The sequence below is a fragment of the Barbatula barbatula genome (assembly GCF_947034865.1).
Source record: "Barbatula barbatula genome assembly, chromosome: 1".
Taxonomy (NCBI): domain Eukaryota; kingdom Metazoa; phylum Chordata; class Actinopteri; order Cypriniformes; family Nemacheilidae; genus Barbatula; species Barbatula barbatula.
This window is the reverse complement of record NC_136766.1, coordinates 18,088,102-18,106,958: the sequence shown is the minus strand read 5'-3', so window position 1 is coordinate 18,106,958 and position 18,857 is coordinate 18,088,102.

The following is an 18,857-nucleotide window of genomic DNA, read 5'->3' as shown; positions in this document are numbered from 1 at the left end:
TAACAATAAATCTCTCATAATGTGAAGACCACATTAATGGAAGTTTTGCTTGTTGTAGCAGAACTTTAGTAAAGGAGAAAAGCAGAACACATTGATGTCATCTTCGACCCCCTTTATAAGACAGCCGTCAGCACCACAACTCTCCATTCACCCTCAGTGAAAAACTTAAACTTCAATTTGATGCCTTGTCCAGACCTGTGTGGTTTTCTTGTGATTTCTCTTGTGATTTCTGTGCAAGAATTGATCTGCAGTTGAAAATTATGCATTTATGTACTGTTATGTTTGATACAAGTTCCTAAAAGTATTTCAAGTGATGTGACACCATAAGCTAGGTTTATGTTTTTCATTCAGCATATTCCAATTAAAAAACAACTTTTTGTTGAAATATATAAATTTTTGGTTAAATACCCTTTTACTGAAGTTATAATAATGAATGAATACAATAACATTTCAGCAGATATGTATTGTCTGTATTCTACAGTGACGTGTCTGTTTTAAGTCATTCTGAAAGCAGGCTTCAATAGATCTCAGAATAAGGCTTTGTTTTTCACCTTTTGTATTTCTGTCATATCCACACCTCACATGGGCGATTTCTGTTGACATGCAGTGAAGAGGTGGGTCAACCTGCTCTGCCAGAGTTCTTACACTTTCCATTCATTTTGTGATCCATCAAGTGCACGTCTTAGTAATGTTTACATCAAAAGAGATCTGCCTGTAACTTGTATGAACTTTACCAGCCACAGACTGCGTTGTCTTTCTTTGTATTGGCTGGGATAGTTTCACTGACATGACCGGATTGATGCACAAAAATGGTTGATTTAAAAATACAGGAAGCGTCTTTCAGAAAAGTCGTTTGTCATAAAAGTGAAAGATTTCTTGAAAGATTACTAGCATTACATAGAAGCATCCTGTATTTTTATTTTCTTCTGTTGCTTTCCAATTTTCTTTGGCACAGTTTTCCATCTTTCATCCAAGATTTCATCTTGCTTATGTTAAGGCAAGTGTACGGAGGCAATGTTATGTTAAGGGTTGTATATCAAGACATCTTGTTCGTGTGGACATTTTCACAAAGTGTACATCGTTATTTGAGCATCATAATACTATGTTCTCTTGAGGGGTGTGGTTGGTCTGTGTGTAGTGTCTGTGGTTATTCTAAAAACGTAGTGTAACTTTACAGCACATAGTGCCTCAAAAGGAGAGTCTCGCATGCTCCAACAGGCAGATTTGGGAAGAGTGGGAATCATAGAGCTGAACAGAGGGGTTTACACTCCCCGAGAGAGAGAGAGAGAGAGAGAGAGAGAGAGAGAGAGAGAGAGAGAGGGAGGTTTTACAGAAAGGGAATAGGGAGGAGCATTCTCCGGGTGAGTTACCACAGTGACAGGCAATCCCAGTGCGTGTTTGTGTATGCTCATACGATGTGCATTATCTTTCTCTCTTACATGCTACCAGCATTCCCGGGGAGGGTTTTTGGTATCTGGCTATGTTCTGATTCTGTAGAACTGAAGACTTGGGATTAGTGCAGAGGTGCAGAAATCCACTGAGGGTGAGTGACTCTTACACCGAACTTTCTGTCTGTCTGTGTTTATCTGTTTGACTCTCTCTCTCCACCTGTCTCTGGAATTCCTGCTGTCCACTCGCTCAGCCTGCAGTCAATGCTCTCCATGCCCGAGCAAGTCATCCTGACAGTTTCTTTCCCCCACTTTTGTTCTGCATGCCTTCACTCTTCCCCATCTCTCTTTTTCACTTCACTGAAGTTGCTTGCTCTCTCTCGCTCTCTCTATGTGACTTTGAGTACTAGAAAAATTACAGATAACATGTTTTTTCAACATCAAGATTTTGTTTAAAATTGATATGGATGTGTAAGCGGGAAGTCTGTATTGCAGTTGTAGTGGTTGCTTTATCTTGTATCTTTCTTTAAGATATTAAATCATGTGTGCATTGTGACAAATTCATTTTTAAAAGAACAAAAATTTCATGTGGGCTGAACTAATATGTGTATATGAAATTTAGAAAAATATTCTTTCAAATATGGTAGTACAGCTGTTAAAAAAAATCTGTGTCAAAAAATGAATTACTATTTTCATAGTTATGTGTTTAGGTAAAATTACTACTAACAATATTTCGTCTACCAAATAAAAAGTACGTCGTAAAATATTGAAAACTGGAAAAATACTAGAAAAGATGCTCTGTACTTTTCAAGTTCATAATAATTTTTAAGCAATACAACAGTACATTTGTACAAGTATTTTAGAAATGTTTTTTTTATGTGATACATTTTTTATTACAATGTCTCACTCCTTGATTTTGTTGAAACTCAACAGACACTGGACTGGAATGGCTACAATACATTTAGAAATGCTGCTTAATTGAAAATTTGGAATAGTCTCTTCATTTTTCTGTGAATGGATATCTCTATAAAATATGTAAACTTTCATATTTGATGTTAATTAATCATTTCAAAATAGATTTTGTTTAATTTACTGAATAATTCATAATACCGTACCCATGCATTATCCAGGCAGCTTATACCGTTTTAGTCTATTTAGGATGCTCAGATGTATAGTAGCCAATCTAGCCAACCAGAAAGTGAGTGGTGGTGTTAGTGTTGGAATGGGACGCTGTGTGTGTGCATGGACAGATGCCCACAAGGCTCTGCACAGTGTTATTGTTTCAAATAGCCCTGTTAAGACTTTGTGTGCCGTGACTGCAATGAGTTCACACACCATTAACTTCCCACACGTAAAGATGACTGTTCATACATCAGTCAGGCTAGTCTCAGAGAGAGAGAGAGGAAGAGAGAGAGAGAGAGAGATTATACAGAGAATGAGAGTGAAAGGAAAAGAGCAATGTTGTTCAAATGATATCAAGTTTAGATGAATGGCTGTTGAACATTTGGTAAGGGCAGGAGGGATGTGACTATGTTGATGAAATACTGTTACAGCCCATTTGACAACCCCGTCCAGAGCACTCATAATTTACACATGCACAGTGCATGATGACGGAACCGAGCGATTTCTCTGTGATTCTCATCATGTGTGTAATCTATAGCATAGCTGATCCTAAAACAGGATGTTTTTTAAATACATTCACTGGATAATCTTTACCTCCCAGGTCCTGGATTGACAAATACTAGTTCTCCTCCCACCAGTGCCATTAGTTACACTGAATTAAACAACACAACCCTTACTTTTTTTGTGTATTTGTTTGAAGATATGCCGTTTGTTTAACGATGATGTTAAGATAGGTGCAATGTCTGCATTGGACCTGAAGGTAAAACATCTGACGCAAAGTTTACCGAAAGTGTGGGAACATCCATTTCTTTTGGTTTTGTCTGACAGGCTTCTTTTCAACACTTTTAAAAAAAGACGACCTTGTGAACCTTAGGTGAAAAGGCTTGATTTATGTGTATGACTTACTCGATGAAAAGGTACTGTATGTTTTGCAATTTGAAGTTTGTTAATTGTTGTGGCTCAGTGTGTGGATTGTACAGACACATTAAAAGTATGTATATAGTTTGAAGGCATTTTTTGGACCGCCAGCAGCATCAGAAGTAATCTTATTTTTTTTTTACATTTAGATAAGAGACTGTGTGCAAACTATATGAACCTCTTGACAGGGTCGTTGCTGAAATTGAAATGGACAAAATTTTGTGGTGGGCCCCTTCTGGCCAAATGTGTAGTTCATGCCGGTGGTTATCAAACTTCTTCGTAGTAAGGTCCCCTTTGTTTAGATTGCATCTCTTTGCGGACCCCCCAAATATATGTATAATCTTTAAAATTTATTTTTAATCAAACAAACTAAAATGAGTTCTAGTATACAATGCTGAAATATCAGATCTTTTTAGATAAGATTAGATTCAACTTTATTGTCATTACACATATACAAGTACAGTGTAACGAAATGTAGTTTAGGTCTAACCAGAAGTGCAGTTAGCAAGTGCAGGATATACAGTTAGAATAAATACAGAATACAATATGAGAGAATATAATACAGTGGGCATGGACTATACAAATATTTTGCAGTAGGTATGTTCTATGAAAATATGACAGTAGGTATATACTATGAACAATATATACAGATGGCTATATACTATGAACATTAATGTACAGGTGGATATGAACAGATAATAATTTAGACTAAGATAGTGCAAGTGACTTAGGTATGCATAAATTATTGACATTGGCTATTAAAGTTGCAGTGCAATAGGTGAGTTAATGCAGTTGTTTGAAGTTAATGCAGTTATTAAAGTTACGGTGCAGTATATGAGTTAATGCAGTTAATAGTTTGCAGTCCAGAAGATGAGTTAATGCAGTTATTAAAGTTACGGTGCAGTATACGAGTCAATGGAGTTATTGAAGTTACAGTGCAATAGATGAGTTAATTTTGTTTGGTGGTCTTAGTTTTCTGATGTTTGATTGCATAAAATGTATGATCAATTTCTATATTTCAAAAAATGCCACAAAGTTTGTGCCTCCCCTGGATCCATCTTTGGGCCCCCAGTTTGTGAACCACTGATCTATGCCATAAATGTGCTTTGTGGGCCCCCTCTCATCACAAGGTCCAGAACAATGTTCCAGTTATCCTCCTGATGACAGCACTGCTGCCTGGTATTAGGAGTGGTATTTTAGTATTTTACATAAGCAGACAAATGGACAGAGAGGCAGTGGACAAGAGAATACTGGAGAGACGCAGGCACAGGATATTACAATATGTCTGTTCAAAACAATAGAGTGAGCGCATTGCTCTCAAACTTTAATTTCCTCTGCTAAAGCTCCAACCATCCGCCTTCTTCATCCATATCCCAATAAGCCCTTGTGCATGGAGGTGAGAGAGCCAGAGAAACTCGGGTTATTAAATATGTGCGGAATAAGAAGTGGGTTATCTGAAGTTTTCACTTTTGCCTGGACTCTTTGGTTTTCACAACCTCAGGTTAAATTACTCCTCTATTCAAACAGAAAACATATATTCTCTCGTCTTCTCGCCTGTATTTAATGTTTAGATTAAACAAACAGTGCATTGTTTTCCCCAGTGATAGGATCAGTTCTCATTAGATTTGCGTAACAGGTTGTCTGTGTGTGAATCCTCTGGCTCGATAGGGGAGATCAAGTGGGTCCATAGAACTGCAGACAGGGCCAGAAGAGAGGGAATGTTTGGAGTTGTTCCCGCATGGGTTGTGTTGTGTGCTGAAATAAGGACTTGTTATTAAGTCTGAAGAGTTTCATTTTATCATACTATAGCTCAGTCATTCAGCTTGATACCTGGATCATCCACTTGATTTGATTTTAAATCATGGCTACAGAAGACCGTTTTATGCTGCCGCTTCTGGATGGCGCATGTTTTTCTGCTTTTATTCAATCATACTGTACGGCTGATCTAAGATCAAGTCAGCAGCAAAATCTGTGTCCTATGATAGTTATTCTGTCTGTTAACCTTCTCCAATTTGACAACAAAACCTTTTTGTCCTCAAGCAGTAGCACACGAATGACAAACTTGAGCGGGTTTCTTGGACATGCGGAAAGGCTCAAATTGTGTTAATGGCTACTTGTTGTTTATGAATTTTGCATTATTTGTCTGATAAAAACAAGTCAAAAAAAGTCAAAACACTACAGCACGAGCAAGCAACACATCATCACATGAATCCCTTTGTGTTTTGTGCATTATGTGATTGCCAACAAAACACAAGCGTATGACTTAGTTTGACTTACCGCGTACAGTTCATGTCCAGCATCTTTTAGCACTGCCACCGTGCCATCTATCAATTTCAAACGATCTCCAAATCCAGTGTTATATCCGCTGTTTATATAACATCCATCACTGAAATGCCGTGAACAAACAGACACAACTTAACTTCACTATCGCAAGAGTAACGAGCTGCAGCGCAGTCCATCTTGACGCAGCACAGATAATCTTGACAGTAAACCGTCCGTTGGAATTTGCAATTAGACAGAGGCGTAATTGGGAGGACCTGCTCAATTACTCAGTGATGTAACATTGAGTCTCCCTGTATGTTATGTGATTATAGGCACTCCTCGCTTTCTTCTCTCTCCTCTCTTCTCACTTATTCAGTGGTTTGGTGATTAATAGTCAAACTGGTTTTCTATAATCTTTTTAAACTCGCAGCTTTTTCCAAGAGTGCAGATGTTTAGTATAACATCACTCAGTCACATCACTATTTCTGTCTGTGTCGTTTCAGACTGGTTGTGCATTTTGTGTTGCTCTGTAACATGCACAGAGCCGATCCTTCCTATATGCAGACTACGCAGGTTGTGTAGTACCGAATCAAAAACTTGCATTCAACTTTACAGGAATAATTTCAAAATTTCCTTTTTAACACTTAATTAATTAAATTACCATTACATACTTGGATATCATGCAGTGGGCGGCAGGTAGGCTTGTGCAGGTAGTATATTTTTATGTGGCGCTAATTGATGAAGCTTCTATTAGGTAGACGATTGTATCCCGTTGATAACATGCATTACAAAAGCATAAACCAATATCAGTATAATAGTCTCAAAAACAAATGTTATAACTTTTTCAAATATCAACCAATAATAAGAAATAAAAGATTTGATTGTGTTGCGTGTTATTTTCAACATTAAATCAAAACACTACCATTATTAACCACATAACTAACGATTAGCGCATTCAAGTATTTTATTTGTTAAATTACGAGATGCAAACTTTAGCATAGCTAGCGGACCAATCCAACTCTTCAACTGTCAGGAATGTTAATGGTAATATATAATCCATGCTATTTTGGCGCTTTAGTATGGCTATTTGTTGTGGTATGTGGTATTCAGAAACAAGTAAATATGAGAGGTGGTGTGACATCATTTATATTTATGCGCTCCGCCTTCCCCATTCTTCTCCATGTGAGTGTTATCCAGGCTGTTGTCAAGTGTGCTCGACATTTTTCTAATCATCAACATTGATTTAACGTGCCCGCAATAACACTACCGTGGTATACCGTATTATATGTAATCTGGCTGTTATGCGTGTCTGAGTAAATGATCTACATATGTTAATGTGCTACACGTGTGATGCTTGTGGATTTGTCTGTATCTGCACTGTAGGACGACATAAACACATGCACTTCATCTCCATAGTTGTTCTGAGTTATAGAACAACTATAGTTGATGCTATAGAAAATTGTAGTGCCCTTGATAAAGTGTAGAAAACTCTGTAGTATACTCTAGTAAGGTTCACAAACACTGTAGTATTAAGGAATTTTAAGTTTACAAACTCCTTTAAAAAAATGTAATCGTGTTTTTGTTTTAGTTAGCTGTATTGTATTTAGGCAAAAAAAATGATATGCCCCTAATTTATCCGTATGTCATTTATCAGTTACCCCCTATTCATGTGGTGAACTGCACTTATATACTTTTAATGATGACATCATTTTATGACGTTTTATACTCGTGCTACAACTGTTTGGCCTGTGCTATAAAACTTTAAACCTCTGTAGCACCAGTGCTATGAGCAAAAAAGTTAACGTTAGGGATGCTCTGATCAATCGGTCACCGATCTGTATCGGTCGATAATCACATTTTATGACTCGATCAGTACTTACTAACTTAGCTGATCTCGTGAACCGATCGCAATTTGATGACGTCCAGAATGCGTGAGGACGTAAATGATTTGGTGCCGCAGTCATGTCATCACCTGTGTGGAACTATTACGATGTTTCAAGAAACAATTAAAAATGTGCAATTTGCCTTGTATGTTCCAAATAAATCTCACGTGGAGGAGCATTGTCCAAAGCGGAAAGGGCTCGTGTTTCCCATTCATTACTCATAGACGCCTCGCCCATTCAGGGCCCATTCACCCCCGCGTGGGATCACTGCAGACTCGCGGTGCTGAGCTAGCACCGTGTATATAAACAAGGCATTATAGACTACGACAGCTCACCACTGTCTAATTTGTTTGACCATAGTTTCAAAACAAACTGAAAATCTTTTTACCCTTTTCATAATAACACAAGCGTTTATTCTGGATCTGATTGTGCAATGCATTCATCTGTCACTTAATCAGACCCCTAAGTCGCGTGCTTACACATTCATACAGGCGCGCACAGTGGTGCGGTGTATACAGACTTTTTTCCTACAGAGAGCGATAGCGACTAGCGTAATTTGGATAAACCTTAACTTTTAAGCAAGTGGAAAAAATATTCTCTCCGTTCATTGAGGGGCAGAAGCAGCACATTCATAACCAAACGGCAGCTTAAAGTTACTTTATATGTGAATGAATAAATGATTACAAAACAGCGTTTACAAGAAAATGTCATTGTTGGGCGGCCATAAATATGGGCGGCCTGTATCATTCAGACCCTCACATTGCTGGATATCTTTGAAGATGGATCATTTATCTCTTATGCGTGAGTGATAAGAATCAGGGGTTAATGATGTTTGCGAGTCTTGCTTAAAATGTAAGATATCTTTTTTATTGCCCTTAATTCCGTTTTTTTATAATCAATACTAAAATGTATTCTCTACTGTTGACTCAATAGTTAACCTGCAAAGCATCTATAGAAATAAAAAAATAGAACTGAATCTATACTACTCTAAGAAGATTTGTAATATGTAGTAATTTAGCATATGCTACACAGCTGCTTCCAAAGGGGTTCATTATTTTTCTCAAATTTAGAATAGTGTTGGCTTACAGGATTAGGATTGAACTGTGAAGTGAAATAGACTCCGCAGTCACCTGCCTGCTCTCTTTTTTAATGATAGTTATAGTAAATGTAATAGGATTGTGTGAAACAATTGCAATAGCACATTTTTATTTTGGTCTTTGTGGAGGCTTTAGCTGACAGGCATACTCGTCGATTAACAGAGTTAAAGTCAACATGAATGCCTGGTGTAACCCCATCACCCTGTCTCTGTGTTATCTGGGGAAATCCTCTTTTACAATAGACTGAAAGAGGTTTGAAAAGCTCCAAGAGTCAAATAAAAAAGCCATCGCCCTAAATCTTTGGAGGAGTAAATATCTGATTTATTCTAGTCTTAGCTGTTTCAAAGAGATTTTAGACTTGTTACTGTTTTATACGGATTGAGTGGGACAGTCATAAAGGCTAGAGTACATTAAATCCAACAGTAATTGTAAGATGGTGGGTGGTAAGTAATAACATTTGGAGATGGTAGCGATATTTATGTAAACAAGACAGGTGTTGCTGTATGTTACTCAAGCCCCTTAGCACCAAAAACTGCACATCCCTTTTAGACAAAGGAGTTACCTGGTCAATGTCACAACTGCTTTGATAAGTGCGGCGTCTGACACTGTGTCTACACCAAACGCGATGTGGTGTTGGGATTCTTGTCGCGCCGCATCCAGTGTGGACAAATTTTAAAATGATAACTTATAACTTAATCATAACTTGTATTAGGTGCAGATATTTTGAGATACAGTTTTGTGCATTTCTGAGTTTGAAATTGTGTGGACCCCCTGTGTATATAGGGCCATATATTTCTATGGAGGAGCTGAAGATGTGCTCATTCCTCTAGTCATCATTTGGAAACTGTTATGTTATTGTTATCTAGACAGATGCTGAAGGCATTGATTTCCCTGTGTGTGAATGATATGGGATCCTCTTTTCTTTTTCTGGCCGTTTCTGTCAAAGGCCATGTTGTAACTTGTATTGGGAGTTATTTAATGCCAGAATTTCCTTTATGGTGAGATACATGGTGAGATATATGATCTTAGCTGTCTCCAACTGCGATGGTTCTCGCACATCTTTTTTTTATGAGAACTTTCTTGCTCAACATTTTTACATGAAAACATAAGGCACGCCACATTTATCCGACATTCTCCTCATCAACAGTGAATTTCACATGTGTGTTCTGTAATTCATCTGTTTAATCCTTGTTTTCATTGCTGATAAATCTGGGTGGAGTTCTGTATAGTTTTTGGTCACTGCAGATCACATTATAGAGCGATTCAGTTCTGCATTTGATGGATCATGTTTTTCTCTTTCGCTCTCTCTCCTATTCTCTTGCTCCGTTTGAATAAACAGTATAATCTAATAAATCTAAAAATAAATCTGTTCCTCAGTTCTCTGAGCCAATCAGAAAGCAGAGGGTTTGAGGTTAACTGGTATCAGCAGTGCATTAGTTACTCATGCCAGACAAACTACGTCTCTTTTCATGTCTAATCACTTAATCAGATTGAGTTTGAAGAAACAAAGCAGGACAGTCTTGCGTTTTACAATGTGTACGTTGACAAATGTGTACCTGTTTGTGTAGGCAAAAGATCTGAGACGCAAAAAATAAGACTGTTAAGAAACTGCTGTTTATTTCTTTGAAGGAAGACATTAAAAAATAGTATAAGAAATTGGTGCATGATAGGGAAATATGTAGTAATCTATGTTGGTTGGGTTGTATGGGTTTTTGCATTTTTAAACGCATCATTAGATCAGCTCCACCATTTATTCCTCACTTGTTGGAACTTAGCTCTGAGCCACTGCCAGAGGTCCGAACACCTACAAACACACACAGATTTTTATCTCTGGCATGTCTGGAGAAGCTCATGGCCCTTTTCACCATTATCCACATAAAAAGCAGCTCTACTAGTGACCTATTGTCCCCATCTTTGCCCATCTCCCTCTTCACATTCTCTTTTTTCCTTTTTCTCTGGAACAAAGAATGCTAATTAGTCATCATGTTATCAGACCTGGTAATGCACCCATATATCCATTAAAACAAAACTTCTACCACTCACTCAGTCTTGCCTGTAGAGCTTGTAGATGTTCTCCGGAAATTTTCTGTAAGTGTTAGTAGCTTTTGAGATTTTCTTTGGTGATAAATCCACACTCCCACGTCTGATTGCTTAGTAAACTGAGAAAATATACAGAGATATTCTTCATTTTGGTTCTGTTGAAAATAACGGCTACCTGAATGTATACACTTTTATTTAATACATCAAGTTCCCTTTATTTAGGACAAAAAGTTGCTTGTACTTTGCACAGCCCTATACACTTTAACTCCTAACTTTACATAAACTTGTACAACACCATCCCAACAATAACCAGCTCAACTGTTTCTTTACCTTAATCAAGTGATTTAGTATTTTACTGCAAACACACACACAGACACACGGGAACTGAGAATTACTCCTAATCATTGCTTTAAGTCGTGGACCATTAACAAAGGTTGTAATACTAAAGGCTGTTCTTGCCCCTGGCAGAATATCCACTCCTCTTCACAAAATAACTGAAATAATGTTTTACACATTTCCTGTCATATAGTGACTTTTTGGAATTCATGTCATTTTTTTAATAACAAAACACATCAGCCAAAATGTAGTCTGCAGACTTTTCACACATATTATCAAAATCCATTTACGGAATTTGTGCCACTCGGCAGCCCTGTTTGCAATACCTCTGGGCAGCTATTTCAATCATAGCAAGTCCCCAGTCCTATCTTCTTGAATTGGGGAAATCGCTGGTAAATGTCACAATTAAACAGCATAGTTCTGACCAATAATTAAACATGACATGAATTGTATCATAAATTTGGTTTGCTTTATTAAACAAATAAAAAAATGTTAATGAATTACAGACGTGCTCAAATTTGTTGGTACCCCTCCACAAAAAAGAAAGAATGCACAATTTGTTGTGAAATAACTTGAAACAAACCAAAGTAATTGGCATCCACCATTGTTTATTCCACATTTAATAGAAATCAGATTTTGCTTTTGATTTTTTTAATTCAACATAATATTGTAAATAATAAAAAAAGGGGTACAAACAAATGTGTCCAGGCCAGTTTAGAATATCTTTGCAGAATAAGCAATAATACATCTCTTGCCACAGCTTCTTTGCTTTATTCTATGACATATCAAAAGCATGCAAGTATACATGATACAATAGCTTTTAATTTCATCACTCTTCAGAACTAAAGAAGCATTATTTCAATGAGCTGAAAGGGTACCAACAAATTTGAGCACATCTGTATATTATGCAGTAATAAACAATATGTCAACCCTGCAAAACTTTTTGTCAGAAACTCAACTGAAAAATTATGTTTTTTTTGGTGCAGCTTTAAAGAGCTGTATCTGTGTTCTCTATATGCTTTTGCATAGTGCTGGTTTTAGCAGAGGTGGCGATCATATCACACTGTCAATCCTATCTACGTGAGAGACATCAACCAATAGGCAGAATACAGACAAAAGAATAATTAGCAGCAGTTTACAGGCGATAAGCATTTTCTGTTACAAATAGAAAATTAATTGGCATAATCATTCTTCACAATGGGCCTGTTTTTGCAGAAATTTAAAGGGGTCATTCGACACGGCAAAAACGAATCTTATTGTTTGCTTTAGATGTAATGCAATGTGTATACACGATTTACGGTTTAAAAACGCAGTTTTTTCCACATATCGTGCATGTTTGTATCTCCTCTTTGCTCCGCCTCTCTGAAACGCGCTGATATTTTACAAAGCGCATTCGCTCTGAAAAGCGAGGTGTGCTATGATTGACCAGTTCACTAGTGCCTAGTAATTGGTCGAATGCTGCACGGAAATGTTCCATATTCGGAACATCAGGTTCCAAAACTACTGACAGGTGATAAAATGGCATCGATCCTTTCTTATCAATTCAAGCCTGAATCTGATCCGGAAAATGAAGATCAAGCCGATACAACTTTGCCAGCGTCACTCGAGCAGGATGTAAAGGATTGGTTAAGACAAGGCACACAGCGTCTCCGCGACATGGCTGCGATGTACCGGTACAATGATATTTACAAGACCGCCCACTTTACTTGCGTTTAGATTTGGGTGGTCTTGGTCAAATCATACGGGCTGATGTCAATTAAGTACCTACTCATTGAGTATGCCATTTCAAATTCAGCCAGGGACGTGATTTTTAATACGGATTTCCATATTTTGTTTACCTCGATGGATCACCTGTGTAAACTAGATAAATTAAATTTATTTTAATTTGTGACTGGATTAGAGGGGGTTTGTGGATGTGCATGTAGTCATCACACAGCCGCCCAACAGGATCCTATCTGCGGTCTCTATGTCCCGCACACACTTGTTATAAATGCAGAGACGTAATTTTGCAAGTTATCTTTATGTATCTAGAGAGTCTGTAAAAAATAGACGCCAAACACAGCTGTTTTGGGACTCATTTTTAATTAAGTGAGGAACTGAACAGCGTTTTGTAACTTATACAGAAAATCCTGAGTCTGTAAATTGAGACGTTTATATGATATGCTTTAACATTAAAACATTCAAAAATTATCGATATACATAGACTAAAATAGGCCATTCCACGATTTAATGGCTTCAAACTATACAAATGGCTGATCTAGTCACTGTCTAAATACAAAAAATAAATACAAATACGCGTTTAAGTCTCCATGGAATGCATACATTTAATTGAACTAAAACTACAACATGCAGCATTTGCAAATACCTTTATTACATGCAGATTTTTACCGACAAACGCTGTATGAATAACGTAGATGCGCCATCTAGTGGCTGTGTATGGAAGTCTCTTGAGGCCACAGTATTCTGTTCTTTGTGTGTTCAATTATTGTTTAATGTATTATTGCTGATTACAATTAAAAATTTAGGCCTAATATAAACTACTCAAATGGTGCCATTCGTTAATCCCATTTTATTTGACATGAGCATAAAATCCTTTCTTGTTCTTGTGGCACGATTTGAGAGCATTCCCTGGGCAATCCACTCTCGGGCTTTGTGCAGGCGGTGCTGCGCGGGCCGGTCTCACGGCACAATTTGAGATCCTTCATGGAGCAGTCCACTCTCAGGGTGTGCGCAAGCCAGTCTGCATGTCCCAGCATGGAGTAGAACACACCTATAGAGCTCAATTGACATACTCTTCCAATGTAGACAAAGCAGGTTTTTGCTGGCAGACTCCAAAGTTTAATATTTATCAAAAAATGAGACTGCTTCCATTTGTACCTCTCCAGGCTTTTTAAAGAGTCTGGCTTGTGAGATCCATTTTCCTGTCGAGTTCAGCCCCAACTCTGATAAAACACACCTGAACAAGCTAATCGCGGTTCTTTAGTATCCTACGCCAAGCAATCTGTAGAGCCCCGCATTATAAATCCAAAGGGACATTTTCTTGAAGACTTTGATTGGCTTGTTCAGGTGTGTTTTATCAGAGTTGGGGCAAAACTCTGCAGGAAAAAGTATCTCGCAAGCCAGATTTGAGAATAACTGCTTTATTGATACACGTTAAAAGCACACTGTGATAAAAACCAATAGAAACTATTAAGGTGTTTGTCATATTGCATCTCGCCGTATCCAGTGGCAAAATGTCTTATTATAATGGATTCTATAGTAATATTTTGCATTGCGTCGTGCGTGTGGTGTAGACAGTGTGAAGCCCTAATAGTGTGTTCACACCAAACGCGAATGAAGCGTTAAGTGCGAGTGATTTACATGTTAAGTCAATGCCTGGATGCGATGACCTTCTTGCGGTGCGATTTGCGCGAATGACACGAATTGCACGACTGAAGCGCATGACGAGAGTTGAAAAATCGAAACTTTTGATGAATTTTCACGCCGCGTTAACCAATCAGGAGGTTGCTCAAAACGTTCAAGCGTACAACAACACGTGAATATCGAGATTTACCGCGTTTGGTGTGTACACTCTATAAGTGTGTATTCTGATGCTTTTTTTTTTTAAGGTCCTACGTTGGTTTATGGAGTGTTCAACAACAAGTTTACGTACATATAAGGTGTAAAAACACTTTAATTTTCTAATAATATGCAGTTATTATTACCTTACTTCTTCACTGACTCTCAAATGATTGGTTCGGCGATTCATCTGTCTGATCCCCTCCTTTCTGACAGCCTACTCTGATCGGATTGGTCAGATGGTCTAGTCTGCTGTGATTGGTCTACCACATACATCATCTTAGTGTCACAAATGGACCGTAGGCAGGCATTACACAGAGCGACGCAAATCTGAAATTATAACGATGGATGAAAAATTTGTGTGACTCATAGTCGAGTCCTTTTTTCCCAAGCCAGTAACTTTGTTATTTGTTTATTTTCGTCCGCTGTACAACTTGAGTCACGGTCAAACACAGCAACATTACACACTACATGAAATGTAATTTTAAGGACATTGTAATAGTTACTCTTTAATGTTTGGCATCCGAGCTCTAAAGTGCACATACAACAGAAGACACGTGAAGCTTTAAATCAGTGCAGAATTGTGACGCATGTCGATCTGCAATGACGCAAAAGTTGAATGAAATCCGATATGACCGTTCACACTGGGGTTGTAGGGCTGTGAAATAAATCGAAAATGAATCGTAATCGTCAATTTTCCCTTCAACAATTACAAAAACAAAATAATCGGGGTAAAACGATTATTGTCCTAGATGCCATTTTGAATCCTCTCTTTTCTTGTGGTATAAATACACAGCTCACATTTCCTTCACAGCGGTTCTGATCAAAAGTTTATTTTATTTTTCCTATGTTGTTTCAAAAGACTGAGTAATCGTGTTAAATCGTGCTCAATATTGACCAAAGTAATTGTGATTTCGATTTTTGTCATAATCGAACAGCCCGATGAGACCTGTATCTGATTTAGGACCACATATGGAAGTGGCTCAGATCAGATTGAAAAAGAATGCATTCCATGTGGTTTGTCCTGTTCACACTGTAATGCGATTAAAAAATCTGCTTTTGGTGGCAGTGTAACCATAGTCTTAAGTTTATCTTACTGTGTGAGGAATCTTTCCCCACACGCCATCCTGATGTTACTGTGTACAGCTGGAAGGTTAGTGTGCCTGTTCCAACCACTGCAGAGTGCTTTGGCTCCCCCTGTTTACTGCTTTTAATGCCTTCCCTCAATCTCAGCTTTCTATAGCGCCCAGGAGAAATACAAACTTTTTTTAACATTGCAGTTGCAGTGTCATTTATACAACATTAGTAGCATCAAATAGAACTGCAAAAACACGGTTTCCCAAACACTCTTACCGCCCCTTCGCTTGCCCTTTATTTAACATGGTTAGGGCAGGCAGATAGTCAAAGATTAGTTTAGCCAATGTTGCTATGTTGAACAGGCTGAACAACAATTTTAAAGGTGCCAGTGTTGACACTCTTCATGCAAATCAGCTACAAATGGTATGCATATAGTTACCTCTGCAAAGCTGGGATATAAAAAATTATATTTTAACATGAAAAAATACACGTTTGTCTTTTGAACATCAGCTGGACTTTTTTTGGAAAATAAAATAGCCCTCAAATATATCGAAAAATGTTGGTGCTTTGAATGGTTCATTATGTCTTGCGGTCCAAATGGAACAAAGAGGTCCATATCCATACCGCTATCCACCAAGTAAGGATCACTGATATAAATAGATGAACTCAACCTAGTGATGAAAAACACACAGACCCACATATACTGTACAAATTTGATTTAATATGCTCTTCAGATCAGGTTTATATGTTTACATTTAGGCATTTGGCAGACGCTTTTATCCAAAGCAACTTACTTAGCATTATCCTATACATTTTAACATAGGTATCTGCCATCCCCTGGGATCGAACCCATGACCTTGCGTTGTTAATGTAATGCTCTTACCACTGAGCTACAGGAAAGCTGTTTAAAGTTTACATAATATATGTAAATGTTTGCAGCTTGGTGCCAATTTTCTTTATGTGTTAAAGATCGGTTTCAATAAAGAGGCATTGATTTGTTGTCAGCTACATGTCGTATGTTGGCTGAGGAGTTTGACGCAATCTCAAAACAATGCCCTAAATGCCCTTTTTTTGCATACATTGTATTTCATAGGAGGAAAGAGAAAATCAAACAGTCATTGTGACTAAATATCTCGTTTCCTTGAGTAAGTTCACCCTCTCTGCACTTTGGAAATGAAGATTAAAGGTTGTTAATAAATGTGTACAATTTTAATTTAAGGCTCTACATTAATGAAACTGTGTAACTGTAGATTGAACCACAGATGGAACAGAAAGAGATTTAATTGAAAGGAAAGGGGCCGAGATAGAAATAATTTCTCAATTATAAAGGTTTTTTAAGATTCAAATTAAGTTAAGTGGTGCTTTAATACCTAGAGCAGCTGTGCTTTTGACTGAGGCACTGACCCCCTGTGCACCATGTTCACTTTACCCACATGGCTGGTCTTTCTCATTATTGGCCCTTCTCAGCTCAGACAGGGTAGAGCAGATCAAATGTCACTCACTCATCTTGGACAACATCCTCCCACTAGAGCTGCCTGCTATTCACTGGCAGTGAGGAAGTCAGCAGGGTGTCAGAAGCTGAATGTGTGTGCCTGGCCCACACTCTAATGCCAGATTACTGTGATTACTACAGTTTGGGCTGTAGAAGTAAATTCTATTTGATTTAGTGAAAAATTGGGGCAAACCTATTTATTTATTCATGGATTCATGTGCATTGTGCATTGTGCAGTGCTTTCAAAATAGCACGTTAGCGGCTCACTCCACTCCTCCCCCTTCCTTTCGAAGCACTACGGTGGGTCGGTGGCTGACACAGGACTAAGACGTTGTTACGTTTTCGCTTCTTTACCGAAGGAGATAACGTATATAGGAAACGTGCTCTGTAGAGCAGTTTGTCTGTTTAGGGCTACTGTAGAAACAACACGGCGAATTCCATGTAAGGGGGCGTGTGTTTTATGGAGATAGAAATAGCTAATTCTAAGGTAATAAAAACATAAAGCTTCATTATGTAAGGTCTTTATACATCGCTGAACACATAGTTATGTATATTACACTTCATTTCTCTCAATAGATCCTGCTTAATCTTTCACATTGCACCTTTAATGCAAAATGCATAGAACCAAGCTAAGCCTAAGCTGCTCTGTTTCTGCTCCACTCTGATAATGCAAAACTAGTTAAAGTGAATCATCACTGCCTTGGGTTCCAACAAATATTTGTGTCTGAATTATTTTTTATAAATGTGAAATTTACTTTTTACTTTCTTATTTCATGGTATACTTGTATATGTTTATGCAAATCAGCCAGTTTGTGTATCATTGTTTAAATTCAGCTGTATCTGTTTGCTCTAGCAGCCTTATTCAGAGTGTACTGGGGAGGGGCTTTTTAACTGGGGTGGGGCCAGAACTGTTTGAGTTACATGCAGGCAGGCCGGGCGATGTAAGAGGGGAGGAGCATAGAGTGAGGGGCGGACTCTACCTCGTGAGGCGCTGCAGTGTGTGGGGAGTGTGTCAGTGTGTCGGAGACCTGCAGTTTGAAAGGGCTTGTGAACAACACACGGGCAAACTTGCCCGTTCAGCACACATGTACTCACACACGGACATAGTCGCATCAGCACGGGATGCCTCGGGACTGGCTGGAAAATGAATCTTGTTAAACAAAGTGTTGGAAGGACAATCAGCCTGCAGTATGGTGAGTGCAATCCTGGAGGTTAAAAGAGTTTGGATGGTGGTCCTGAGGTGCTAATGACTTTACCTTACGGGGGTTGTGACGGGGGGAGGGGGCACTGTTACTGTTTTTATAGTAAGGCTGTTTTAAGAGAAACGTCCTACGGCTGAATGCCTGTTTATAAGTTACTCTGGAATTGAGTATGCTGTAAAGGTTGAACTACAGTGAATAGTGATGCAGTTTTCTGCGATTCTGCGTTCCTGACGGTTACATGTAAGCAAGGGTTGTAATTGTTATGTGTGTGTGTGTATGTGTAAGCATTGAATAAGACTGTGTTGTCCTTGAGGCAGGTATAGCAGCGGAGGCGAGGGAATGTGCGAATTCAGCATAAACGAGCTCTACTGAAAGCTGACGGCGTACTAGTGTTTTTTCAGAGAGTAGCCATACTGAATGTGCCTGTGTGTGACCTTTCTTCATGACTATCCAAATCCAAATGTGAATGCGTGTGCGTGTGT